Raw genomic sequence first — 27147 nt, forward strand, 5'->3', positions numbered from 1 at the left:
TATTTACTGATCAACTGTAAGGAGACAAGAATAAGAATATGGATTTAAGATTCATATAATTTCTTAGTGATTTCTTGATGTAAGTGTACAAAACTGCTATAGATGTAAAGAAATGGAGGAGGAGGGGGGGGGGAGAAGCCGCGAGCTGTTGGTGCTGATTGATTACAGCTGCGCTGAAACTCTGTTCCGGCAGAGAGCATGTAGCGTCGGACGCAGCGAATTACTTGCTATAAAGCACTGTTTGTTTGTCGAGTTTTAATGGTTCCTGAACTTTAGTACGGGTCTTAGGGCAGCAAGGTTTTGATCTACGCTTAGTCAAATTACCGGACCGAGACCAGTACGGTTTCTATCTCGGCACAGTCGAGTTGCCCAATCGCAGTTTTGTTAAGTCGGCTTGAGAAGCGCCTCCTAAGGGGGCGTCCATTAATTATGTTGAGTTCAAAATGGTGGGGGGGGAGGAGCAAAATTTCACGGAACTCGTTTAAAAGGTAACGGAAGGGGGGTGGGGAATATCAAGTAAACTTTTTAATTCAGAGAATAAACATTATTATTATTATTATTATTATTATTATGGAGAACATTTTGTTTTGTATAATTATCCCGAGCATAGACATTATTAAATGTGTAAAACAATCTTTATGGCCCCTCTGATTGAACACTTTACAAGTATACACGCCCGAGATTCCCCGATCTGAAAGCAGTTCCGTGAAAGTGTTAAGATTTCATTCGGGGAGTTCTCTGCTGCGCCGGTCGAAATCACTGCGTGCCAGAATCAGTCGTGATATTCTGCAACGCATATAAAGCCGACGTTGTGTTCAACGTGAATCTGTATCAAAACTTTTACAATTCCTATGTTAAGCGATATCATGGCAAGTCGAAATATACAAGCGAGCAAAAGGTTGGCTGGCTGTGGAAGAAGCTACGCTGAAGTTCACCGACAAGAACTCTCTTCGTGATAATATAAGACGAAATACTGAAAAGCTACGTAATCATACGGTTCAAACGAAGTTGGAAAGAACGCCGCCTTCCTTATGCAAAGCAATTATAGGTTTAATGGCATTTAATGCATATAACATAACCAATAAAAGGTCAATTTGATAGGGCTCAGTCAAAACGGTTAATACTATTTTCGCAAAGACTTTTTGTTCATCTTTCTGTGAGTGTTCTGGCAGAATACTACTCAGGGTTGGAATGTTTAAAATAAAGTGTTTTTAATCACGTGTTATTAAAACACTTTATAGATAAAACACGAAACAAAGAAGCCTGTGACTTTGGCTTCAGGTTACTATTGAAAGGTCGTCAGGTTGGTTTAGAAAAAAAGTTATCTAAATCAAGTTTCTGCGGGTCTCTAGAGCCACTGCCGTATACTTTTCGTTTACCATTTGGTAATGAAAGTAATTCAAGTTATTTGTTAGTTCAACGTTACTGTATAAGAAGAATGTTGGGTTGTTAAAACCTCCAATGATCATAACTCAACTGTATGTTGGTAGCAACTGGAGTGTAACTTTATTGCAGTGGAGAGAATATTATTTCCATCGGGTTTAGTTCAGATTAGTTCCGGCGCGCAGCAGTGGTCCTGCGCAGAACCATTTCGAGTGGAAGTGATTTCTGCTTCGTGGTATATGAGGGTTTTACTGAGTTGCTTTGAGTATTGCTGTGATACTCAAGAGAAAACTTGTTATTATAACATGCACGACATTATTAGCAGCAAATTCGTGTTGTTAACAAGCCATATTTGCTCTCAAACAAGGTTATTTTATCGAATTCCAATTTCCATTGTAGTATTAGGGAACCGATAAACATTACAGCCTGCAATGCTGTTAGTCACTTCGTGGAAAGCTGACTCCGAGTATCCGCGCACTTCCGTAATCAAGATAGGAATAATACGCTAGTTAGGTGCCAACACCTAAGTGGTACAGATTTCCATGAATGTTAAATTGTTAGGGATAAAGTAGCGATTTGTTAGGGATAAAGTGGTGGTGAAGCGCTTTTACGACCAATCGTCGCAGAAGTGTTAAAATGAATAAATTCCAGCCTTGCCATTAAGTCGTTAGTTGATGTATTAACAAACCCTTACAGTTCTCAAGAAAAGATGAAGTCAAAATAATATTAAAATCTTTCGCAGAAAGATTCTAATTATACTTTAGTCTGAAAAGACAGATACAGGAGGAAAGGAAATAGGGGTACAAAATTGAACAAAAAAGAGAAAAAAATTAACGAATACAATTTTACGACATTTCGTAGATACACGTCTGACGTTTTCCATTCTTGGGTAAGTTGTGTCTGACTAGCGATTAAGTAGATGTTGGTTATTTTAATTTGGGAGTAGCAAAAGACAGTCTGATGCAGTGGTAGTCAACCTGGTCCCTACCGCCCACTAGTGGGCGTTCCAGCTTTCATGGTGGGTGGTACGTGGTAGGGTTCAAAATAATTTTACTTAGGTTTTCATAAAATTTCAGTCTTGAGTATTTGGTAATTAATTATTATATGCTTTAACTCGCCAAAGTTACTATCCTACTTTCTAAGTAACCACTACTGTAAATCAGTGGGCTGTTAGAAAATTTTATTCCTAACAGAGATACAATAATTGGTGGTAGGTAAAAAAGTTTGACTAACCCTGATCTATTGCGTGCAGGTATTATTACACTTTCAAGGTCTAAATGGTTGTAATTGAAAAACTTTGAGACGGAAATTAGTTCTAAATAGAAATTTTGGTATAACATTTCTGTTGTGGAAAAGGGTAAGACTCTTCATGTTTTGCGTTCATACCGTACCTACACAGGGCCGGCATGGTTATTATAGTATTTGGCATTGTTAATGTTAGACGGTGCCCCTATTTTTCTCTCATACTAGCGTCTTCGTGAATGCTAGACAGTTGTTGCCCTATGAGGGTACAATTATGCGAAAACATACAGCATGTCCCAGGAGGAATTGTCAATATTTAGGGATAAGACAGGAACGATCATTCGAGGCAAAACAAACTTTATTAATCGTCGGCTTTAAAATGCATACCTTGAGAGCTAGGAGCACTTCATATTCGCTACTGTCAAAACATCTCCATTACTGAAGTCCCATGTTTACTGAACTTTTTTGCTTGTAATGATCTTTCCTGTCATATTCCAGAATATTGACCTTTCCTCTTGGGACACACTGCCTATCGCTGAACAAGACTATCTTTGTTTGCTTTTCACGCCTAAATGTGTAATTTTCTTACCTTGAAGTATCATAAGCCTGACTGTCATTAAAAGTGTTTGAAAAATTAATTGTTACGCACGATTGTTTTAGATATTAATTTGCGTTTTTACATTACTCTCAAACTTTCACTTTCTGTAGTCTAGAGGGTACTGAATAATCCCTTTCTTCTTAGTCTTGCAGCGATAAGGTACTTCAGGAATTACGCAAAAAATTGCTCAAATGGCTCTGAGCACTATGGGACTTAACATCTGAGGTCATCAGTCCCCTAGAACTTAGAACTACTTAAACCTAACTAACCTAAGGGCATCACACACATCCATACCCGAGGCAGGATTCGAACCTGCGACCGTAGCGGTCACGCGGTTCCAGACTGTAGCGCCTAGAGCCGCATGGCCACCCCGGCCGGCAAGGGATAATCCTCATCAACTATCTGGACAAGAGTAAAACTATTACAGGTGCATATTATTCATCGTTATTGGACCGTTTGAAAACCGAGCTGCAAGAAAAACGGCGATTGGAGCGCAAAAAAGTCCTATTCCATCACGACAATGCACCAGCACACATCTCAGCAGTTGTGGTCGCAAATTTAATGGAAATAGGATTCCAACACGTTTCACGTCCCCCCCCCCCCCTATTCTCCAGACTTGGCTCCATCGGACTACTATTTGTTCCCCAGTTTGAAGAAATGGCTGTTGGGACAAACGCTTTATTCAAACGAGGAGGTGACTGCAGTAACTAATAGCTATTTTGCAGACTTGGACAATTCCTATTATTCGGGAGGGATCAACAAATCACAACACTGTTGGACGAAGTGTAGAAGTCTAAAAGGACACTATGTCGAAAAATAAAAAAAGGCTTACCCCAAACACGTAAGTAGTTTTTATTTTTGCACTTTTCCATTTCCAACGCCCCTCGTATGTCACTGTCCAGTCGCAGTCAGTCATCAGACATGATGGTTGCACCATGTGCAGCTGTTACTGTAAACTTAAAATAAGTCATTGACACAGTGGAGCAGTAAACGTGGCCCTGGCCCAGATAGAGACAGCGAACTGGACGTGGAAGGGGATCGAAGCCTTGAAAGCGGCGAGCCCGCCTTTCATCTACCGGCATCCTGTAGCTCCAGATTTCTTGCTTGCGCTGTCATACATCCGTCTCCGACGTCGGCCACTGGTTCACTGTGTCGAACACGAATAAATGCTTACGTTCGAATCGACAGCAGCAAACCATTCTGTAAAGGTAACCGACGCGACGCGTAAATTTCTATCCACCACTGAACGAGCCTAATCCGAAGAAAATGTTTATCTGGCAATTTTTATTTAATTCGTGTGTTCATTTGCACAATAGTTACCAAATAAAAGAACTTAACAGTATAAAAAGAGGGTAGCATTTCACTGCAAACGTCGCAGGTGAACCAGTTTCACTAAGAAGTATTTTTTAAACACAATATTCCAGAAAAGAGAAACATGCGTTGCACTGTAAGGGTAGATTCTTTCCTTACAAATTCTTACACAACGAGACAAAGGTACGACGCCAGTAACGGTGTATGTTAAGGGGCGTAGGACGTCAAACGGGCCGACTTGGAGCAGGAGAGGCATCACAGGACATTTGACAGTGTCTATACTTTTACAAACAAGTTCATGCAACTTTGTCGGCATCACCAGGAAGGATTCAGGATTCACACTCATTGCAGTGGAAGTTCGAAAATATAACAAAATAATTTTCTTTTTACGTGCGAAATTTCCTTATTGTTTCACTTACTAATGGCTGCATTTGTTGCTACAGGTACACTTTTCTTCATAAGTTAGAGAGATTCTTCGATGAATTTTGCACAGCATACAAACCATACTTAGAGGTGTATGAAACTCTAGAATTTATTTAATTTATGAAAAAACGAATGAGATATTATATTTTAAACTTCATGTTTAGGAAAAACACAAACTTTATAGTTAATTACCTCAATTTCTACCACAGTTTTTAATAGATTTGGAAAATTCTAGAGTTTCATACACCTTTAAGTACGGTTTGTATGCTGTGCAAAATTCATCGAAGAATCTCTCTTACTTATGAAGAAAAATGTACCTGCTATGAGTGTGAATTCTGAATTCTTCCTGGTCATGCTGACAAAGTTTTATGAATTTATTTGTAAAAGTATAGACAGTGCAAATTAAAATGTCCTGTGGTGCCTCTCGTGCTCCAATACGGCCCGTTTGACGTCCTACCCCCCCCCCCCCCCCTTTAATACATGGAGCGTTCAATACGAAATGAAACTTTTTTCTGAAAGTTGTTGGGTTTATACATGATTTTATAAGGCTACAAAGCCTTATTTTTCAACACACTCTCCGTCCACTGCGACGGACTTACGCCACGTTACTGGGAGAGATTATATGCCAGCATGCCACTATACTGGTAAACGTCGGAGCCAGCTACTTGCTAGATCAATAACCTCCGCATCATCCACGTACTGCTTCCCGCGGAATGCACCCTTCATTGCGCCAAACAAAGGGAAATAGGAAGGTGCGAAAGCCGGGCTACTGCGTGGGTAAGGAAGAACAGGCCAATGAAGTTTTGTGAGCTCCTCTCGGATGCGCAGACTTGTCTGACGTCCAGTTGAGCAGCGAATTGTTTGTTTGCAATCCATCGATTACCTCGAACGAGAGTGTCCTCACGTTCTACCATTGCGGGAGTCACAGCTGTCTGTCGCCGGCTGGCGCACAGGAGATCGAATAGGTTTGCGCGACCTTGTTGCGGTAACAGACGTCTCGTCCAACGGCTCTGCGTGTTTTTGTTCACTGCCAGGTCTCCGGAGGCATTCTGCAGGCGCCCGTGAATATCTGTACTGCTCCGGTTTTCCGCCAAAAGAAACTCACTGACAGCTCCTGCTTGGAATGCACCATCGTTACAGGCGTCTTTCTGAAGGTTACGTATATTGCCGCCACCTATCGGAAGTTCATTCAACAACGGAGGCTGAAGTGCGAATATTCCACGACGTCCCACAACAAATTCTGAATTTTTTTAATTGACGGAAAAACTGTTGTATCACTTATTGAACGCCCCTCGCAGAAGCAAAAACGTTCCAGTAAATATGGGTCCACAAGCAGGCCATCGAAAACGAGATAGTTGCTAATATGTACACTACTGGCCATTAAAATTGCTACACCAAGAAGAATGCAGATGATAAACGGGTATTCATTGGACAAATATATTATACTAAAACTGACATGTGATTACATTTTCACGCATCTGGAGAATGTGCTGGCCAGGGCAGCAGCCGAACATTTTCTGTATCCAGAAAGACCCGTACAGGACCTGCAACATGCGGTCGTGCATTATCCTGCTGAAATGTAGGATTTCGCGGGGATCGAATGAAGGGTAGAGCCACGGGTCGTAACACATTCGAAATATAACGTCCACTGTTCAAAGTGCCGCCAATGCCAACAAGAGGTGGCCGAGACGTTTAACCATGGCATCCCACACTATCACGCTGGGTGATACGCCAGTATGGCGATGACGAATACACGCTTCCAATGTGCGTTCACCGCGATATCACCAAACACGGATGCGACCATCATGATGCTGTAAACAGAACCTGGATTCATTCGAAAAAATGACGTTTTGCCATCGGTGCACCCAGGTTCGTCGGTGAGTACACCATCGCAGGCGCTCCTGTCTGTAACCGCAACCATGGTCTCCGAGCTGATAGTCCACGCTGCTGCAAACGTCGTCGAACTGTTCGTGCAGATGGTTGTTGTCTTGCAAACGTCCGCAACTGTTGACTCAGGGATCGAGACGTGGCTGCATGATCCGTTACAGCCATGCGGATAAGATGCCTGTCATCTCGACTGCTAGTGATTCGAGGCCGTTGGGATCCAGCACGGCGTTCCGTATTACCCTCCTGAACCCACCGATTCCATATTCTGCTAACAGTCATTGGATCTCGACCAACGCGAGCAGCAATGTCGCGATACGATAAACCGCAACCGTGATAGGGTACATTTAGACCTTTATCACAGTCGGAAACGTGATGGTACGCATTTCTCCTCCTTACACAAGGCATCACAACAACGTTTCACCAGGCAACGCCGGTCAACTGCTATTTGTGTATGAGAAATCGGTTGGAAACTTTCCTCATGTCAGCACGATGTAGGTGTTGCCACCGGCGCCAACCTTGTGTGAATGCTCTAAAAAGCCATTCATTTGCATATCACAGCATCGTCTTCCTGTCGGTTAAATTTCGCGTCTGTAGCACGTCATCTTCGTCGTGTAGCAATTTTAATGGCCAGTAGTGTAACTGACGGAAAAAACTGTTGTATTACTTATTGAACGCCCCTCATAGAAGCAAAAACGTTCCAGTACATATCAAAAGCAAGCTACCGGAAAGGAGATAGTTGCTAACATATAGCTACAATATCCCCCTAATTTAATTTTAAATGAAATGGAAACTTTTCGATTAATTTTCATCAAATTTTACCCATGACCAACCTTAAGAAGAAATATAGTACTGCTTCTGCACATTACTATTTGCTGAGCTGTCTCTGCAGTGAGTTACGAATTCTTTGCAACAGCCGGATTATCCCGAAAAGCTTGACAAGACAACATAATTCGTTGCACCAGTTCTTCAATTATATCGACGGGAGTGCTGTGCACCACATTTTTTGTGATGATCACAGACAGAAATATTCGAAGGTTTTAGGTCAGGTGATCCAGGAGTCCAAGGTACAGCCTCTGTTCGACCACTTTGAACCATACTGTGCGTCACATGTCGTCTTAACTTAGTAGTAGCATGCGCGTGTCGCCCGTCAGGCACAATCCACATTCCCCAACCACAGGCAATTTGTGAAATTTGAGCCGAATTAAATGGAGACTCAATCAAACAGTTTGAATTTCAATTACTTCTGCAGTAACTAGGACAATATTTCAGTGGTCGCTAGTACGCAGTAATTCGCAATAATCTCGCAAACAGCTCGTTTGCGGATACATATGTCCTTGTTCCTATTATGGTATACATTCGCTTGTAGCAGTTTTCGTTATTATTTACGACAATTCCTGTATAAAGCAGACAGAAATGAAGAATATATGAATATACAGCAGCCGCCAAAACGAGTTGCACCCGGGGAAAATTCCAGTCAGTCTGTACTACAAACCGGCCGGGGTGGACGAGCGGTTCTAGGCGCTACAGTCTGGAACCGCGCAACCGCTACGGTCGCAGGTTCGAATCCTGCCTCGGGCATGGATGTGTGTGATGTCCTTAGGTTAGTTAGGTTTAAGCAGTTCTAAGTTCTAGGAGACTGATGACCTCAGATGTGAAGTCCCATAGTGCTCAGAGACATTTTCAGAAATAAAAAAATAAATTAAGAAATAAAAGACAAAAGAAGAAGTGTATTGAAACATCACGAATGTATTACAAGCAGTTTTCCAGTTTTACTGGGTGAAAGGGTAACAGAGACCGTTCCCACACTCCTGAACAGAAAGTACTATGATAAAATCATCAACGATGAAAAAATGAAGCAGGTGACCGAAAAGTGTGGTGCAGTTACAGCTTAGCCTCCAAAATACTAAGATTATTGCTCAAGTAAGAATGCCGTATATTTCCAGTGTTTCGAAAGCGGGAGCGGAAAAAGAAAAAAAAATGTTTCGAAACAGATAATTTTTTAGCTACGACTACTGCCAAATAGCCGCTCTGTTAATAGTTAAATAACTGACAGCAAACCGCCAATAAATTTTAAATGAATGTAGCATCTGACTAATTTGAGGTTACGCTTTGAATATGGGACGTATTACGGACAACACTTGCCTTTAACGAGGACCAAAACGAGTTTTTCGCTGACAATGGACGCCGAAAGACACGCTGCACAGGCAATCTCGGTCTGCACGGATTCCACGAAACATATCCACATACAAACAAACTGCATACTTTTTAGAAACTCTAAAGAAACACAGCTCATGGTTTTTAGGAGGGGCAGATGATATGATGTTTCAGATGCCGATGCTTTGGGTTGTTTTAAGTTTTAATGACGTCACGGGAATGTCTTGTTTTTCATTTATATCTTACGTACAATAAATACTGTGCTCGTTACTAATGATAGAGGAAATACAGTCGATTCAGATCTTGTAGGAAAAAAATTGTAGAAACTGGTCATAATGTAGAACTATGGAAATCAAAAAAGATGTTTAATACGTCGGTGAAGAATGAGAACGCAATGATGGGATCAAACTATTAAGATTTTAAAAGTCTGTCATCTATTAAACAATCGAGGCGACATTAAGCCCTTTAATGACCGCCGTATCGAAAGATGGTTGAAGGCATTTGTGGGAAACCCCGTTTTCTTCACATCCAAAATGCTAGTGCTATAAAGTTTTTGACCATCGTATTCTTGCCGATTCAACTCACACCCGTTCTACGAAATTATGCTACTAAATAAGTTTGCAAAGGGTGAAATTGCGGACTGTGCAGGGAGCCACAGAAAGATGTATATCTCAGGTCTATGTGGAAAGGATTGCAAAAGAGTTAACGAAATTCGCGCAGTGGTCAAAACCTACATAGCATTTCACATGTGGACGGTATGCTTTGTGTGACTTGTTTGAAAATAAATTTGTTTCATTCCTCATGGTAACTGAAAAAAAAAAAAAAAAAAAAAAACTCCGTACGAACAGTCCTTGGAAGGCCCAATGGTACCGACCAGCCGCCGTGTCATCCTCAGCGCACAGGCGTTTCTGGATGCGGATATGGAGGGGAATGTGGTCAGCACACCGCTCTCCCGGCCGTATGTCAGTTTACGAGACCGGAGCCGCTGCTTTTCAATGAAGTAACTCCTCAGTTCTCAGTTTGCCTCACAAGGGCTGAGTGCACCACGCTTGCCAACAGCGCTCGGCAGACCGGATGGTCACCCATCCAAGTGCTAGCCCAGCCCGGCACCGCTTAACTTCGGTGATCTGACGGGAACTGGTGTTACCACTGCGGCAAGGCCGTTGGCTTACGGTAAACGGTGGTGACAATAATTCTCACTTTACTCTTCGCCTTCACGCTTGCATTCAGTAAAGATCGGATCTGTCTCTTGTCTAGCCCGCATCTCGTGGTCGTGCGGTAGCGTTCTCGCTTCCCACGCCCGGGTTCCCGGGTTCGATTCCCGGCGGGGTCAGAGATTTTCTCTGCCTCGTGATGGCTGGGTGTTGTGTGCTGTCCTTAGGTTAGTTAGGTTTAAGTAGTTCTAAGTTCTAGGGGACTGATGACCATAGATGTTAAGTCCCATAGTGCTCAGAGCCATTTTGTCTCTTGTCTACTTTTCTGGCAGTGTTTGTTGTACTTTAACAACCAGGCACAGCAGTATGGCTAGGCTCAACGCTCGTGAGTTGGCCGATATTAGTCTCCTATATGGATTCAGTGAAAGCAATGGAGGAGCGGTACCGCATTTGTACCCTGTGACTGTGCTGACTGCAACCATATTACATTTCTTTTCGCCTGCAACTTTAGCAAGGTTCATCAGTAAATCTTGTCTACACTGCTGTGTATCACAGTCAACATGTAACTATAACAACACCCCCGGAAAAACAAACCCGAAACAGAGTCGAGCAGAGCTGAATGCATTCTGAAGGTAAAGAGTAAAGTGGACATGACTGTTGGTAACAACAAGAACTGCTAGTGAAAAGAAGTTTCTTTACAAGCAGGACACACACACACACACACACACACACACACACACACACACACACTATGAGCATTTGCACTGTTGAGCAGATATTTTCAGTTAAACAGGTCCGAACATAAATGGAGGTAAGAACTAATAGAATGGAATTATAGTATAGCAAGCCACAGGTCATATAGATGGCATTTCAGCTTCCCCTACTACTGAGTTTTATGCAACCCACAACACCTTCAAATACCGTGCTCAAGATTTTCAGATTCTCTCGCTCACTACATTCGAACTATTAGTCTTACAGAAAAAAATTAACAGGACCATTTTGTAGGAAATTTAATGCAGTTAAATTTTGTCCTGGGATGCGTTATTACTGGAGGCCACAGTTTTGTAGTTGTAAAAGGAAAATGTACAGAAGTGACCTTCAAATGCGTTTTTCTTGAATAGTTTCCAGAGGTATGTGACGGGCTGGTAGACTTAAGTAACAGATCAAACTATGGTGTCCTCAATAGCAACTCTTCATCAGAGGCAAGGGTATCGTCTGGAGTGCCCCAGGGATGTATCACAGGACTACTGTTGTTTTCTACATAGATACATGGTCCGGCGGACAGGGAAAGAAACATTCTACAGTTGCTTGCTAATGATCCTGAGAGGTACGGGAACATGTCGTCACTGAATAGCTGTAGGAGAATAGAAGACGACTTAGATAAAATTTCTTTCTACTTGGTGTGATGAATGGCACCCTTACAAGGGGACCCTCTATACTGTAAATCACGGATTTTGAAGCGCTTCAAATATGTTGTAGAGGCACTTACCCTGGGTACCTGCATATCCGGTTTTCTAGCGACGGGCCTTGGTTTTTGAGGAAATCGATTTTGAAGTTCATTGCGCGCTCTGCATACCCGTAACATTACATATATTCCGAGCAAGTCAGCGTAGCGCAGCGGTAAAGGTTCACGGCTACCGCGCTGGAGGTACCGTGTTCGAATCCTGCTTCCATATGTTTTTTATGTATGCAAGAACCATCCGGAAATTTTGGTCCTAACGTTAAAAAACGAATAGAAGAATTAACTGGGAAATACAGAAATGTAGCCGTGTCCTGCACGAAATCAGGGAAGTTCACGATTATAGCGATCATCTATTCACTCATGAAAGGAAAACGAGCACCTGCACCCTAAAAGTGGTTCCACCAAAGTGCACTCCTTATTGACAGCCCTGCGATGTTTATTTTTTACCGACAAGTGAAAATCTTCAAGAAAATTATTCAGAATGCTCCCAACTTGATGAAAGACAACAGAGAGATCGCTTCTATGGAAGATTCGATAAAATTACATTCGCTAATCATACATCAATTCGGCGCACCTAATTTTGAAAGCAGGATTAGGCACGCATGCTTCGCATCGAAACTAGCGGATGGAAGAGAAAACTGTTTGAATGCAAAAGAACTGTGTTTCCTGATATCGCTCATGAAGAAACCGTGCGCCTGCAAGACGACTGCTTTCATAAAATGCGCGTGATGCTGCGAAAATTTGTGCTTCGGTGTCTCTATGATAAGTATCACCCACAATATTGTTTTCTGGCACATCGAGCAATGTGGACGATGAAAAGTAAGATTTTGTAATATTGTATGACAGAAAAAATTAATAACTGAATATATCTTTATAATTTCGCACACCTTACACTGTTTGCTGATATTCTTTGAAATAAAATGGAAAAATTCGGTCGATTTTGGAAAAAAAAAACCACGAGCAAGAATCGAACACGGTATCTCCAGCACGGTAGCCGTGAACCTTTACCGCTGCGCTACGCTGACTTGCTCGGAATATACGTAATGTTAGGGGTATACAAAGGGCGCAATGAACTTCAAAATCGATCTTCTCAAAAACCAAGGTCCGTCGCTAAAAAACCGGATAGCCAGGTACCCAGGATATGTGCCTCTACAACATATCTGAATCGCACCAAAATCCGTTATTTACAGTATGGAGCGTCCCCTTGTTAGTGTAGATAAATGTAAGTTAATGCACACAAGTACGAAAAACACTCCTGCAATAGTGTGCTGGTTGACACAGTCACGTCAAATATCAAGGCGTAACGTTGCAGGGCAATATGAAATGGAATGAGTGTGTAAGAACTGTGGTAGGGAAGGAGAATGGTCCATTTCGGTTTATTGGAACAATGTTCGGAACGTGTGGTTCATCTGAATAGGAGGCTACATATAGCACAGTAGCGCGACACATTGTTGAGTACAGTTCGAGTGTTAAGGACCACGAAGACAAGAGAAATCAGGGTTCGTACGGAGGCGTATAGACAGTCGTTTTCCCTCGGTCTATTTGTGAGTGGAACAGAAAAGAAAATGGCTAGTAATGGTAAAGGGTACCCGCCGCCAAGCAGTACAGGGTGCCTTGCGAAGTACGGATGTAGATGTACACGTACGAAAAAACAAGAAGATATTTTTGACAATTAACATGAAAGGGGAAAAGGGAGACAGATGATAAAGGCAAATACAATAAAGATATACCAATTCATTTATGCCGAAACGAATGATTGCCTAGCTTAGTGCGTACCAGAAATCCTCTCACCTCGGTTCTTTAAGGAATCGGCCGCCCGTATATACGAGTATAAAAACTCTGTTTTATGAAATGCTAGTGTGACGTGTCACAATTCGCAGTGTTTATGACATCACATGTCCGGAACTGTGTGTTGTACAACGGTAAAATTCTGCAGGTAGATTCAGTGGATGCTATTTGGAAAATGTGTTGCGAACTGTTATCAGTAACTAAGTAATAAACTAGCCCGCCCGGTTGGCCGTGCGGTCTAATGCACGGCTTTCCGGGCGGGAAGTAGCGCCGGTCCCCGGCACGAATCCGCCCGGCGGATTTGTGTCGAGGTCCGGTGAACCGGTCAGCCTGTCAGTGGTTTTTACGCGGTTTTCCATCTGCCTCGGCAAATGCGGGCTGGTTCCCCTTATTCCGCCTCAGCTACACTATGTCGGCGATTGTTGCGCAAACAAGTTCTTCACGTACGCGTACACCACCATTACTCTACCACGCAAACAAAGGGGTTACACTCGTCCGGTGTGAGACGTTCCCTGGGGCGGGGGCCGAACCGCACAATAACTCTGGGTTCGGTGTGGGGTGGCGGAGGGGTGAAGTGGACTGTGGTAGTCGTGGGGTTGTGGACCACTGCGGCTGCGGGAGGACGGAGCCTCTCCGTCGTTTCTAGGTCCCCGGTTTACATAACATAACAAGCAATAAACTAAAACGTCATTCCTGAGGCTGAAGTTTACTGCATGAACAACGTAAATTTAGTAGGCGGTAAGCAGCTTTTCTTTCATTATTTTGTGAATTGTGTCGGCCAGAAAAAGTTTTTCCAAAAGATTTGAAATTCCGTGTAAAGTTTGTCGGAAGTCGCTAAGTGCTCTCAATTCTCAAATACTACGTGAGTATAGTTTGTATAATTCGTGTGCCGTGGGTTATGCTGCCTCGAGACACACACAGGGTAGTCAGAAACGGTCTGTAAGGCTTGTAACTGAGTTGGAGGTTAGGCTGTGCTGGGAAATAACTGTTAAGAAAAACATTCGACACACTGCGCCGTTTCGGAGTTAATTAGCGCTGAAATTAGCCATCCAGTCCACTGCGCGCGCAAATTCAAGCGGCCCGCCTGTGATTGTGTCGCCAGACGTGTTCCTCTTTTGTTTTCTTAAAACCAAAAAAGAGAGCGATACAAAAATTGGACGTGGATGGTTGTAATGATCGAACCCGAGCGAAAGGCTGAGCAGTCTCGTGCGCTATCATCTACGCTATGAAAACAACTGACACTAAATGTATACGGCGGGTCGCTTGAATTTGCGTGTGCAACAGCCTGATTGACTAGCTTCAATAGTAATAAACTCGGAAACGACGCAATGTATCTAATTCTTTTCTTATCAATTATTTCTCAGCACAACCTACCCAGCAACACCCTTACAAGCTTTTCGGATTGTTTCTGACCACCGTGTATATACCGGGTGATCAAAAAGTCAATATAAATTTGAAAACTTAAACCACGTAATAATGTAGATAGAGAGATAAAAATTGTCACACATGCTTGGAATGGCATTGGGTTCTATTAGAACAAAAAAAAAAAAAAAAAAAAAAACAAAGTTCACAAAATGTTCGACAGATGGCGCTGGACAGCAAAACGTCAGGGACTACACATGACCATCGTGTATAAAAGGAGTTGTAATGAGAGACAGAGAATCAGATGCGCCAGCAGCCGCAGCATGTTAACGTTACCGGAAAAGGCGCTTTTAGTGAAGCTGTATTATCAGAATGGGGAATGTGCGAGTTCAGTGTTACGATCCGATCGCCATAGGAAGTGGATTCGAACGGATAAAAAGGTCCGTTGGCAAATGCAGCTGTGGAGAGAATGATTTCTAAGTTCGAAGCCACGGGTTGTTTAGACGATAGAACCTGTAGTGGCCGACCGAGCACAAGGCGTAATGCTGCTGAGACAGTTCAGGAAGAAATGGAGATTGTAGCGGGTTCGTCTATGCACGGGGAAGTCAGCGCTCGTGCAGCCGCACGTCGCACCGGCATTCCATTCACTACTGTTTGGTTGGCACTTAGCGTACCCTCCGATGCTATCCGTACAAAATCCATCGGCATCATGGACTGTTACCTGGTGATTTGGTGAAGCGGAGGGTATCTGCGGCGTGGGCGTTTCAAAAGATGGCGGAAGATTACGATTGGTTGAGTAACGTTTTGTGGACCGACGAAGCTCATTTCACGCTCCGAGGGTCTGTCAACGCCCACAACTGCAGAATTTGGGCTACCTAAAATCCTAGAACTGTCGAGGAAACTCCATTGTACGACGAGAAGGTCACGGTATGGGTTGGATTTACCACATCTACCGTTATCGGGCCTTTTTTCTCCGAGTAAATGCGTGATTCTGGTTTTGTAACTGCTACCGTGACGGGTGAGAGGTACGCCGATATGTTACAGAATCGCATCATCCCCAGCCTGGCTGATGAATACCTGCTGGAACGTACGGTGTTTATGCACGATGGCGCTCCGCCCCATATTGCTAGACGCGTCAAAGATCCCTTGCGCGCGTCGTTTGGTGATGATCGTGTGCTCAGCCGCCACTTTCGTCATGCTTGGCCTCTCAGGTCTCCAGACCTCAGTCCGTGCGATTATTGGCTTTGGGGTTACCTGAAGTCGCAAGTGTATAGTGATCGACCGACATCTCTAGGGATGCTAAAAGACAACATCCGACGCCAATGCCTCACCCTAACTCCGGACATACTTTACAGTGCTGTTCAGAACATTATTCCTCGACTACAGCTATTGTTGAGGAATGATGGACATATTGAGCATTTCCTGTAACGAACTTCATCTTTGCTTTGTCTTACTTTGTTATGCAAATTATTGCTATTCTGATCAGATGAAGTGCCATCTGGCGGACATTTTTTGAACTTTTGTATTTTTTTTTGTTCTAATAAAACCCCATGTCATTCCATTCCAAGCATGTGTGTCAATTTGTACCTCTCTATCTATATTATTCAGTGATTTAAACAGTTTTCAAATTTATACTGACTTTTTGATCACGTTTCTAACTGTAACACTCGTGTTAAACTTTTAACGGAAGATTATACCTACCGATGAGTAGATGACACATTTTTAAATTTTTTAATTCCGCCAATCATATAATATACTGAAAAATCATGTTTTTGTTCCTCCTGAAAGTATTTAGACAGGCAACCTGCAACTGTGACTGTGTGATTGTTTTAATCGTCTGGCAATACAGACAGTGCATATGCTCAACGCCGGGAGGAGTATATGGACGGGTGCAATAGGTAGGAGTGCCTCAGGGAGCAGGACTAATGGGGGACGCAAACTCGGGCAGCCGGCGGCGGGCCGAGATTGGCCACTGGAGCTGCTCGTTAGCGACGTAATCCGATTCGGCAGTGGACCGCGGCTCAGGGGCGCGACTAATCCTCCGCCCACGCCGGCTAAATGACCGCCACATTTCTTCAACGGGGAATATTAGCTCTCTCTGGCATTTCACACCTCGCGAAAGCGACCATGACAGAAACCCATTACCGGCAACACACAGACTGCTTAAGTGAACTGCTGCTTACACAGTTCGTTGTCTCCAGAGGACACAGATCTGTTTGCTAGGAGGAGGCCGGCTAATATTCCACACTACTAACTTTTCTGCCCGTACAATTATTTGTATTCAAACTTTAAATTTGCTACACCACGAAGATGACGTGTTACAGTCGCGAAATTTGATGATGATGATGATGTTTGGTTTGTGGGGCGCTCAACTGCGTGGTTATCAGCGCCCGTACAATTATCCAATCTTTGCTCAGTCCAATTTTGCCACTTTCCTGGATGATGATGAAATGATGAGGACAACACAAACACCCAGTCATCTCGAGGCAGGTGAAAACCCCTGACCCCGCCGGGAATCTAACCCGGAACCCCGTGCTCGGGAAGTCGCGAAATTTAACCGACAGGAAGAAGATGCCGTGATATGCAAATGATTAGCTTTTCAGAGCATTCACACAAGGTTGGCGCCAGTGGCGACATCCACAACGTGCTGACATGAAGAAAGTTTCCAACCGATTTCTCATACACAAATAGCTGTTGACCGGCGTTGCCTGGTGAAACGTTGTTGTGATGCCTCGTGTCAGGAGGAGAAACGAGTACCATCACGTTTCACATTTCCGACTTCGATAAAGGTCGTATTGTAGCCTATCGCGATTGCGGTTTATCGTATCGCGACATTGCTGCTCGCGTTGGTCGAGATCCAATTACTGTAAGCAGAATATGGAATCGGTGGGTACAGGAGGGTAATACGGAACGCCGTGCTCGATCCAACGGCCTCGTATCACTAGCAGTCGAGATGACAGGCACCTTATCCGTATGGCTGTAACGGATCGTGCACCCACGTCTCGATCCCTGAGTCAACAGATGGGGACGTTTGCAAGACAACAACCATCTGCACGAACAGTTCGACGACGTTTGCAGCAGCATGGACTATCAGCTCGAAGACCACGGCTGCGGTTACCCTTGACGCTGCATCACAGACAGGAGCGCCTGCGATGGTGTACTCAACGACGAACCTGGGTGCACGAATGGCAAAACGTTTTTTCCCGATGAATCCAGGTTCTGTTTACAGCATCATGATGGTCGCATCCGTGTTTGGCGACATCGCGGTGAACGCACACTGGAAGCATGTATTCGTCATCGCTACACTGGCGTATCACGCGGCGTGATGGTATAGGGTGCCATTGGTTACACGTCTCTGTCACCTCTTGTTCGCATTGACGGCACTTTGAACAGTGGACGTTACATTTCAGATGTGTTACGACCCGTGGCTCTACCCTTTGCACGACCGCATGTTGCAGGTCGTGTACGGGCCTTTCTGCATACAGAAAATGTTCGACTGCTGTCCTGGCCAGCACATTCTCCAGATCTCTCACCAATTGAAAACGTCTGGTCAATGGTGGCCGAGCTACTAGCTCGTCACAATACGCCAGTCACTACTCTTGATGAACAGTGATATCGTGTTGATGCTGCATGGACAGTTGTACCTGTACACGCCATCCAAGCTCTGTTTGACTCAATGCCCTGGCATATCAAGGTCGTTATTACGGCCAGAGGTGGTTTTACTGGGTACTGATTTCTCGGTATCTATGCACCGAAATTGCGTGAAGATGTAATCTCATGTCAGTTCTAGTATAATATATTTGTCCAATGATTACCCGTTTATCATCTGCATTTCTTCTTGGCGTAACAATTTTAATGGCCTGTAGTGTAGCAAACGATGAACACAACAGAACTATTCACATCTTCTAGAAAGAAAATGTTTCGATTGCCGCTTTCATAACTGTTCTTCCTATTTTCTCACCCAATCCTCACCATAAATGTCGCAGTCGTTGCGGAATAGTATGTATGATAACATTCAGGTTAGTGAATAATGGTCAAGAGTGAAACAAGAACTGCCCGACACTCCCAAGGGAAAAATACGCGCAACGAACAACACTTGCACACAATTGTAGTACATACGCAGAAGTAAAAAATGTTTGCTTTAGTACAATGCGACTTTTGAGTGCGTTCGAGAAGCTGAGTTTTACATTTTCAAGAGCCTGTTGAATATCATAACAGCGTCGGCCGGCGTGCAGTCCCTACTGCGTTAGGATCTCTTTATTTTCTTCTGATCTTCTAGAAGACATTTGTGTCGCTATAAGGAGTCATTTCTTCAAAAAGGTGCAACCACACAAATTTACACATCGTGGCGAAGTATAATAAAGATAGACAGATATTCAGCGATCACAGGCCCTGCAGACCACGCGCTGCTTCCACAGACTGCCTCCATTCCTTCCTGTTTTGTGTCCGGCTCCTCCAGGCGTCTTCAATTCCCAGGGCTGTCCTCTTCGCCAGGTCGTCCATCCAGCGCTGTCTTGGTCGTCCAATGGGGCGTTTGGTGTTTGGTGTTTGGTTTCCCCGCTAGTGCCATCTTCGCCTGTCTTCCATCTGGCATACGGGCTATATGGCCCACCCATTGTATTATTTTGCTCTTTATCTTCTGTAGGACAGTTGGTTGTCGCATCAGAAGGTAGATTTCCTCGTTTTTCCTCCTCCTCCATTCTCCGTTATCTAAAACTGGTCCCCGTATCTTCATCATTACTCTTCTTTCAAACATTAATAGTTATTCCCTTCTCGCTTAGTCATGCTCCATGTTTCTGAACCGTACATTACGGCTGGGCATATCACTGTGTTGTAGATTTTCACCTTAGTGTTCACTGAGATCGATTTAGAACCAAGCGTCACTCTGAGGGAATGCACGCATTTCGTTCCTACTGCTATTCTTTCCTTGATGTCCATTTTTATGTTGTTGTCCGTGGTAAACCAAGATCCTGAGTATTTGAACAGGTCTACTCTCTTGAACCTCTTGCCATCTATCTCAAGAAATTCCACCTGCTCTTGTCTTCTTCCTAATTGCATGAACTCTGTTTTGTCTCGATTCACTTCGAGCCTTACCTTCTGTGCATTATTGTCCATTTTCTGGTACATTTCTTTCAACTCGTGCTTTGATTCACTTAATAGTACTATGTCATTTGCATACGCGAGACAACTGAAGTTACCGTCCATCTCTATCCCAGCCCACTTGAGAGAGCATCCCCTTGTCTGAGGGCTGTCTCAATCTCGAATGATTCTGATGTGGCTTCTCGGAAACGTACTACTGCCTTTGACCCATTCATACAAGCTTGCACGATTCTCACTAGCTTCTCGGGGATCTGAAGTCCCGCATTGCATTGTATAGGCTATTCCTGTGGATGCTGTCATATGCACGTTGAAAATCGACGAACAGGCACGTGCACGTGCACCGATGCATCGACAAACATTTCATCTCGCTTCTTTAGTATAATAAAGAAGCGAGAGGAAACGTTTATTTGTCGATGCACCGGTGCACGTGTTAAAAACTTAATGCAGTGAAGTGCCTACACGTTTAAATCTTCGTCGTCACTCACTGGCCGATTGTACTTGGGATCGTATCCATCCACACTTATTACACAAATGTGTGTGTGTATTGTTGCCCAACTCCTCCTAACCTACTGGACCGAATTCAACCAAACATGGTACACACAACCCTTACTTTCAGGCAACAATCGCTGTGGGGATAACAAACACCTACCTATCATAGTTCAGGAAATGTGACGTCAAACAGCAAGATATTTTTCGAAGATAGCTGCCATATATGCTTCTGAATGTATGTATACAAATGTATCATTGTACGGCATATATTCAAGAAATGACTTCATAAACACTGAGATGCGTGTGAAAATGGTGCATCGTGTATGACGTTTGAATACATTTATTTTTTATTGCTAAGATACTCCTTACAGACGAGCCAACTTAAGGAAATTCCTTACGCTTGGCAGAGCTTCTGACAGCTCTTAACTGCGAAGCGCAAATGGCTGTAGGCGGAAACAGTAGCCGTCAATAGAGCTATTGAGAGCCGTTGCCGTAGAGACGTTTAAAAAAAAAAATCACGTTGTAGACACACAAGGCAGGTGTGCCCTGAGTACAGAAACTGTTTGGGATCATCTCACACCCAGTCTATTTCAGGAATGCATATAATGTGTTAATAAACGAAAGGAAGACGACCGTCTCGGTCAAAGGTCAAAATGGCAAAATGAACACGCGGCAATATCGGGTCTGCCAACAGTCTTTCATTGAAGTATGAAAAATATTAGGTTTGCACCAAGCACATTTTATAAACGCCTTTTTCAGACATGTGCATCTGATTTCTAATAATGACCAGTAATCCCCACCCCCATGTTTAAAAAATTGTTTATCTCCAAAACACCTTCGAACGTCTGATTTCTTAACAAAGGAGTTAGTGTGCTAAACACTCGGCTTTAAGTGCGTAAAGCCTTTACGGTTGAAGACGCAAAACTTTAATTGTGTTGGTTGCATTAGTTTCGGCTTACTCGCCCACAGACTACTGAAAAAGACAAAACCAAAACTGGTCTCTCGTGAGCTGTCATACAATTATAATTTTGCAGGTACATTCAGTGGTACATGTGGATACTGTCTACAAAACGTGTGGCGAATGGAGTTGGTAGCAATGAAGTAATAAAATAAAAGATCATGACTCAATCTTAAGTTTTGCTGCCTGAACTGTGAAAATGTAGTAAGCGACGAACACTTTTCCTTTCATCATTTAAATGCGTGTGTGTGGGGTGGGGGAGGGAGGTGTCAGCAAGAAAGTTTCGAAAGTGTTTGAAATTGTGTGTTATGTTTGCTGGATGTCATTTAGTTCTCTCATTCTCACATAGTGGATGAATATACTCTGGATAATTTACGCGTCGTGAGTTACGCTGCGTCAAAGCATATATACAGTTTTCAACTTTAATACTTTACTTGTTTTGGTAAACCTTTAACGTAATAAATAGATTATACAGCATTTTAAATTTTCAGATTCGGTTAGTAATTATGCGAAATACTAAAAAACATATTTCTTGCTCTTAAAGTTGTTAGATAGGACCACGTGATCGGGGTCAGTGACAAGACCTTTGCGTCTAACGCTGGAAGAGGAATCTTTGCTGTTAACCAATGCGGTGATAAAGGATTTCTGAGTACTATGTATGACACACGAGAACAATAGATGATTCTCTTCTCTTACTTCACTGCGCCGGCCGTGGTGGCCAAGCGGTTGTAAGTGCTTCAGTCTGGAACCGCGAGACCGCTACGGTCGCAGGTTCGAATCCTGCCTCGGGCACGGATGTGTGTGATGTCCTTAGGTTAGTCAGGTTTAAGTAGTTTTAAGTTCTAGGGGACTGTTGACCTCAGATGTTAAGTCCCATAGTGCTGAGAGCCATTTGAACCATTTTTACTTCACTGCATAACTCAGACTGTGGACATTTCTTCAATCATATTCGGAACAGGTAGGATGAGAATTTGCAAAAATTTTAAGCGCGTGGCTGTAATCGTTATGTATCGTCTGCTCCAAACCCAATCAGCAAAGCCCTGGGATAAAGCTACTTTAGCCTGCAGCTACCACACTGTACTCATTTCGATATCTTGGTCGAATCCTATTGCGTCTGTCAGTCGCTTCTCGCTTTTTCATTGGTTAGGCTCAGCATTTCTTGGTAAGGTAGTCTTATTTAGGATTTCGCCTAATTTCTTTGCTCGCTTCACTACGCTGTTTACTCTTTCATTACGGAAGATACCAATGTACCCTGGAATCTACAACAAATTTTAACTATTCCTGCACACTATAGTTATAGGCGACACACTTTTATTCCATTTCGGTTTTTTGAGGTTCTTTAGTATAGTTAGGTAAATGGAAATGATCCTATGGCATTGTTGGCCGGGAGGCCCCATTCGGTGAAGTTCGGCCGCCGTATTGTAAGTCCTTTTTAGGTGATGCCACGTCGGCGACTTACGAGTCAATGACGATGAAAATGATGGACACACAACACCCAGTCCCCTGCCGGGAATCGTACCCGGGCCCCCTGCGTGGTAGGCGGTAACGCTACCGCTACGCTACGGAGGCGGACAGAATATTCAGGTAATCTGTTAATATCAGCATACAGCTTCGTCTACAGAATCCGCGGTATTTTACTGAGGATTCTGTAGACGAAGCTGTATGCTGGTATTAACAGATTACTTCTCTAACTGCGGCGGCGCCGGCCGCGGTGGCCGTGCGGTTCTAGGCGCTCCAGTCCGGAGCCGCGCTGTTGCTACGGTCGCAGGTTCGAATCCTGCCTCGGGCATGGGTGTATGTGATGTCCTTAGGTTAGTTAGGTTTAAGTAGTCCTAAGTTCTAGGGGACTGATGACCACAGCAGTTGAGTCCCATAGTGCTCAGAGCCATTTGAACCATTTTTTCAACTGCGGCGGCTTCCGCGTAATACATGTTGCCTCCAGGGTAGAGAACGGCAGCAATAGTTGGCACATCTGACGCAGGAATATAAATTCTTTGACATGCTCTTCCGCGGTATTTGGTGCAATTTCATGAACATCTCAGTTGTATTTTTTTTTTTTTTTCTTCTTTTCTCTCTTCCGCCCTGGACCTTTGAAATGTGGGAGGTTTGAAACTAACATCCAGTATTTTGTCTGGAGATGTTAAATAATGCGCAACCAGAGAGTGGAAGAACGAAAATAATATAACTTTATCAGCAGTGAATACAGAAATATCGGGCAATCACCCGACCCTGACCCTAGGCGCTGTGTCTTGTGAACAGCTGTTGACCGTGCATGTGAGTCAGAGGCAAGTCTGGGCTTGCGCGGCCGCTAACGAACAGCTGAGCGTCTGGGCAGCAGCAGTGGGACACACACACACACACACACACGTCGGAGGAGGTCGATACTGCGGCTTGGCGAGCGAGCAGACACGGGGCATTCAAGGCGTAGTCTCCTCTTTCCTTCTCTTCGCACCTCTTCCATTCTGTTCGTACCTCTTCCAGGAAAGGATGGTCTTTCCGGGCCGACTCATCACGCTGCCACGTCACACATGAGCATGTGCTGGCGATCGTCCCACAGTTCCCGGAAAAATTCGTCTCCTTCTGCGCAGAGCTTACAGATATTAAAACCGTAACTCATCGAAACTGCATGGATCCATTTTCCTTTTCACAGTCATTACTAAAAATAAAAGCTTGATGGGAGCTTTGCTGGCAGTTTCTCCAAACAAATTCTGCATTGCCACGGCATCTGGCAACATCTGGGAATCGTTATTTCTTGATAACACTGATGCATTCCGAAAGAGAGAACTTCTGCTGCACATAAAACCTCCTATTACTCATGCACTCGTGTAGCAGCACAGAGGCGAAGCCAACGGTAATCTAAGAAATTTTGGTACATTATATGTAGCACCACACTTGTTAGCGGTACAACAGTAACATGTTCAAGGTCAAACCAGCAAGTTTTTGGGTGTAGGCCGCAGGACAAATAAGTAAGCTGACTATCGGACGTACGTAGTCAGACGAATCCTTACCGGCGGCAGAAATGGAAACTAAGAACAGTCTTTTGTATTCCAACAGCCGCTGTGGATTTCCGAGGGCAGACATTTCCCTGCGCAGGCTGTTGCTTTACTTTGAAATAAACCTTTTACTTCATAATTTAGCAATTAGTTAATTTTATCCCCTTGGTCGTTATCATTCATGCTACACCACTGTAAAAATTGCTATGTACACAGCGCGATATATTCCACAAATCCCTGGGGAGTGTGTGTGTGTGTGTGTGTGTGTGTGTGTGTGTGTGTGTGTGTGTTGGGGGGGAGGGGTTGGAAAGGAATATGTGATAGGATCCCCAACAAATACACTCCTGGAAATGGAAAAAAGAACACGTTGACACCGGTGTGTCAGACCCACCATACTTGCTCCAGACACTGCGAGAGGGCTGTACAAGCACTGATCACACGCACGGCACAGCGGACACACCAGGAACCGCGGTGTTGGCCGTCGAATGGCGCTAGCTGCGCAGCATTTGTGCACCGCCGCCGTCAGTGTCAGCCAGTTTGCCGTGGCATACGGAGCTCCATCGCAGTCTTTAACACTGGTAGCATGCCGCGACAGCGTGGACGTGAACCGTATGTGCAGTTGACGGACTTTGAGCGAGGGCGTATAGTGGGCATGCGGGAGGCCGGGTGGACGTACCGCCGAATTGCTCAACACGTGGGGCGTGCGGTCTCCACAGTACATTGATGTTGTCGCCAGTGGTCGGCGGAAGGTGCACGTGCCCGTCGACCTGGGACCGGACCGCAGCGACGCACGGATGCACGCCAAGACCGTAGGATCCTACGCAGTGCCGTAGGGGACCGCACCGCCACTTCCCAGCAAATTAGGGACACTGTTGCTCCTGGGGTATCGGCGAGGACCATTCGCAACCGTCTCCATGAAGCTCGGCTACGGTCCCGCACACCGTTAGGCCGTCTTCCGCTCACGCCCCAACATCGTGCAGCCCGCCTCCAGCGGTGTCGCGACAGGCGTGAATGGAGGGACGAATGGAGACGTGTCGTCTTCAGCGATGAGAGTCACTTCTGCCTTGATGCCAATGATGGTCGTATGCGTGTTTGGCGCCGTGCAGGTGAGCGCCACAATCAGGACTGCATACGACCGAGGTACACAGGGCCAACACCCGGCATCATGGTGTGGGGAGCGATCTCCTACACTGGCCGTACACCACTGGTGATCGTCGATGGGACACTGAATAGTGCACGGTACATCCAAACCGTCATCGAACCCATCGTTCTACCATTCCTAGACCGGCAAGGGAACTTGCTGTTCCAACAGACGTCTGCATGTATCCCGTGCCACCCAACGTGCTCTAGAAGGTGTAAGTCAACTACCCTGGCCAGCAAGATCTCCGGATCTGTCCCCCATTGAGCATGTTTGGGACTGGATGAAGCGTCGTCTCACGCGGTCTGCACGTCCAGCACGAACGCTGGTCCAACTGAGGCGCCAGGTTGAAATGGCATGGCAAGCCGTTCCACAGGACTACATCCAACATCTCTACGATCGTCTCCATGGGAGAATAGCAGTCTGCATTGCTGCGAAAGGTGGATATACACTGTACTAGTGCCGACATTGTGCATACTCTGTTGCCTGTGTCTATGTGCCTGTGGTTCTGTCAGTGTGATCATGTGATGTATCTGACCCCAGGAATGTGTCAATAAAGTTTCCCCTTCCTGGGACAATGAATTCACGGTGTTCTTATTTCAATTTCCAGGAGTGTAGTTTCGTACAAACACGCCATGTGCGTTTTCACATTATTAGTTACACTAACATATATTGATGTGCTGCGTAATGGTTGCGTTTTTTTTTTCCTTTTTATACATGTATTTCACTAATGAAACTGTACTCGTATTTATTATGGTTGTGCGAAGCATTTATTAGGGACGCCATCACACGTTTTCCCATACGGATGAGTGGAATGCATCACGCTATACATATAACACTGTGATGTAGCTTGATAGTACCCAAGAGAAAGAAATTAACTAGTACCTAAATTATGAGACAAAGTGTTAACTCAAAAATTTAAGAGAGACCTATGCGGGAAAATGGATTTCCTTAAAGAAACTAAAGGCACGACCTACGATGTGTGTGTGTGTGTGTGTGTGTGTGTGTGTGTGTGTGTGTGTGTGTGTGTGTGTTTCATGGTCTTATCTTCCACGCTACCTAAGTCAATGAAGGACCAACCGATGCCGGCCGCGGTGGTCTAGCGGTTCTGGCGCTGCAGTCCGGAACCGCTGGACCGCTACGGTCGCAGGTTCGAATCCTGCCTCGGGCATGGATGTGTGTTGTGTCCTTAGGTTAGTTAGGTTTAAGTAGTTCTAGGGGACTTATGACCTAAGATGTTGAGTCCCATAGTGCTCAGAGCCATTTGAACCAACCGATACTTATAAAATCTACCCGGAGTGTATATACACGGTGTTCCGAAACTATTGGTTCAAATTAATACAGGAGGCAGAGCGCGTCAAAAACAAATACATTTCGCTGTGATATATATGGTCCCTGAGGACAATTTATGACGTTAGGAACGATTTCCACAGAATGTTGTTTGGTGTGCTAATTACAGCAGCGTAAATCACAGGAACTGCTCGAATGCGCGATTATGAACGCTACATCGTCGGACCACTGACTGTTGCGTCCGTTCGAAGAATCTGGGAATGTCCGCAATGGCACCAGCGACGGCAATTCTAGTGACGAGGATGTCTTCTGTTTCCACAACGGTTTCATACACCAGCTGCTTCATACGCCCCCAGATAAAGAAATCCAGACAAGTGAGTGTCAGGTAACGTAACCCTTCCTACAATAGACTTCT

General features: G+C 44.4%; 1 protein-coding gene and 1 pseudogene across 2 annotated transcripts in view; both read right to left on the reverse strand.

Moving 5' to 3' along the window:
• LOC126169332 (spastin) overlaps positions 1–27147 on the reverse strand; it is a 487567-nt gene that overhangs the window by 315019 nt on the left and 145401 nt on the right. The window lies entirely within an intron of this gene.
• LOC126095329 (5S ribosomal RNA) lies at positions 10049–10166 on the reverse strand (annotated as a pseudogene).

Source organism: Schistocerca cancellata, chromosome 1 (genome assembly GCF_023864275.1).
Source record: "Schistocerca cancellata isolate TAMUIC-IGC-003103 chromosome 1, iqSchCanc2.1, whole genome shotgun sequence".
NCBI classification, from domain to species: Eukaryota; Metazoa; Arthropoda; class Insecta; order Orthoptera; family Acrididae; genus Schistocerca; species Schistocerca cancellata.